We start from the raw sequence: 3109 nt of genomic DNA on the forward strand, positions 1-3109 counted from the left end.
GGTCCGTAGACTGATCTACGGACCGTCAATGGGCACCGTGGTTCCACACTTGGTCAGATTTCCCTGATTTGTCCTCAATACCATGCCTGCTGATCTACGGTCATAACCTACGGACCGTGAATGGATCTACGGTCCGTAGATCACCTCCGTGGATGCCCTTTTTCTGCAATTCCTTCAGACGTCTCCAAACATCCGCGCCTGAACACCTTTCCTGAAAACATGATAAAAATACATAAAAACCAATACAAAAAGGCCCTAGACACACACAACTCGTAAGTGAAATGTATTAGAAATACCGTAAACTCACGGTATATCAAACATCATGATGATGTTTCTTATATTAGAATTATGTTCATGACCTATGCTCATACACTTTACATAGATTCACATATATGCTTAGTTTTCAAAATGAGGGGCAAAGACTTTAGGCTGTTAATCTCAAGCTTAATCCATAAAAGTATGGATATAAGTCTCATAATATGAACCTATTCATATAAGCACCCATGTCGCATAGTAAGGTGGAAAAGTTTGAGAGGAGTTGGTTACCTAGAATCCTATGAAGTGGGTATAGTAATAAGCTTGAATGTGGTGTTGAAAGTATGTGGATGATTGCATTATGCGACTAATGAATTCTTGATTTGAATTTGAGGTCTGTTGAATGAGGTGGTAAGAAGAAGTAGTATTGTTGCAATGAAATCTGACATTTATAGATCATGGTTACGTGATTTAGATTAGTATGATCATATTATGGGTAGCACCTTGTGATTTAGAGTTAGGCTTGGATAGATTACAGTAAAAGCAAACATGCAATCAGACTTAGATCTTATAAGAGTAGTCATATACACTTGTAGGAGCTATGAGTTGCATCTAATGAGGTATAATATTAAGAAAGGAGAGAGTGGTTCAGAGGTGTTGCAAGGCGTGAAATCTAGAAGTCGTATCGCTTAAGGCATAGTAGTCTTATAACTTCATGCCTAGATACCCTTGTTTCATGTCATATAGTTTCACTTAGAGTGTGACGATGTTCACACTCATATTGTTCGTGACTTATGTGCCATAGACAGTTCAAAACTCTTAGTATGAATCAGTTCTACCTATGTTAGTAAGCAAGTTCAGAAGTCAAAATATAGTAAGAGTAACTCTTTTTCCTTTCCATACTCAGTTTGACCGTCATTCAAGGATGAATGATCCCAAGGGGGAGATATTATAACACCACAAAAATTTACTCTTTGAACCCGAATCATTTGACTTTAGTATATGAGCTTGAACCGGCTGATGTACTATTTGATCATGTATTTATAGGTTCTTTAGCTAGTTTAGAATGGGTATCTGAAGTGATTTTGGGTCATAAGGGACCTCTCACACTAAGTCAAGTTCAAAGTCTTTCTACCGGCTACGTTTTTCGCATTAGCTTATGTAAGGGTCAACTTAAAATGATCATATCTCTTAGAATATGCATAGTTACGCAGACAATAAACTATTAAATTAAAGGTCTATGAGTCTTCTTCCCAACGCCACCAAGTTTGCATCATTTGGAGTTTGGAGTAAAAAGTTATGCCTGTTTTACTTGATACTATCTTGCCACACGCCGGCCGTGCGGCCTAGGCAGTTTGTGCGCAGGAACACGGCAAGGAAGCAACTACTGCCTTCCTGCGTGGTTGGCTGTGTGCCTGAGGCGTTTTCTGCACGGGCGTCCGGGTCTTTTGAAAAAAACCCCAAATACGTAGTTCACCTCCTTAGTTCATAAATTTACCATAGAAAGAGAAGTTTTCAAGAAACTAACTTCCTCGAAGGTTCATCCATCATCCAAGGTATGATTTTACAATAGAACTTCATAATTCCTTCATCTTAACATGAATTAATATCTCCTACTCATGAAATTCATGAATTTTTCAAGAAAGATCCTCAAGAACTCATCTCTGATGTTCAAGAAACAAATTCTTGTAAGCTTTTCATCCAAAGATCTAACCTTTCAAAAGAATTTTGAGCGTATAAGGTATGTAAGGAAATTCACAGTGTTGGACTAGTTCATCCTCAGGCCCTACATCTAAATTCAGTTAGTAGCATGTTGAATTTAGGGTTCTACCCTCAGATTTATGAAATTATTGATATGAGTTATGTTCTTTTTCTAAATTCTAAATTCTTATATTATGATATTGCAATGTTATGTGCATAAATATTCTTTAGTTATTGGCCATGCTTATATTTCACATGAACTCTAATTGATGAGATTTTTATTGAAATCTTTTGTGCATTTATTTTCTTGCGTTGGTTTTGGAATTTTAAAGTGAGTTCAACAACATTTTTAAGGTATCTTTTGGGAAGAGTTTAAGGGAACACAATTGGTTCCAAAAGTATTACTTTCACATTGAGAAAAGAACTACTATTTTTTTAGAAGAGAATAAACAAGTTTCGAAAGCATTTCAGTCAGATAAAGAGAAGTTCAGTTAACCCTTAAAAAAGATATTTTTTTCACATTAAAATGAGAGTACTACTTTCAGAGAAGTATAAAGAGTTTTAAAAAAGATTGAGTACAGTTCTGTTACCTCTTAAAGAGGCCCTTTTGAGTAATTATCTCAACCGAGTGAGTATTTCACATGAGCATACAACTAAATATTTTCGGAGTAGTATTGAGCATGGATATGGGGGAGAGTTCAGACAACTCACAGCCCCCATAAACTATGTAGCCAGCGTATATAGGATCGTACCGCAAGACAAGTGACTCCTCACCTACCTCAAGAAGGATTTTTAGTGGATCCATCATTTTAGTTGTGTTCTATACTTCGGCAAGGTATAGGGCGGCTCTAGCAACATGGATAAGACGTTGTATCATCACAAGGCTCATAGTGTTGGTTGTTGGTTAGAGAAATTCCCCAGTAGAGTAAAGTACGGTATAATTTTATATATACATTTATGTTCAGTATTTACTATTATTGAATACCTAGAGTAAGAGCTTAATTGGTTTTCATCATTATCTATAATATATTTCACTTGAGTTACTTTTAGCCTTTCGGTTAAGTTATTTATGTTATTCGGCCCTATTACTTACTCGTACATTCAATATATTGATGCCATATGATCATCAACAAAAGATCCATTGAGATGGCAT

This window comes from Solanum tuberosum, unplaced genomic scaffold (assembly GCF_000226075.1).
Source record: "Solanum tuberosum cultivar DM 1-3 516 R44 unplaced genomic scaffold, SolTub_3.0 scf00007, whole genome shotgun sequence".
Taxonomy (NCBI): domain Eukaryota; kingdom Viridiplantae; phylum Streptophyta; class Magnoliopsida; order Solanales; family Solanaceae; genus Solanum; species Solanum tuberosum.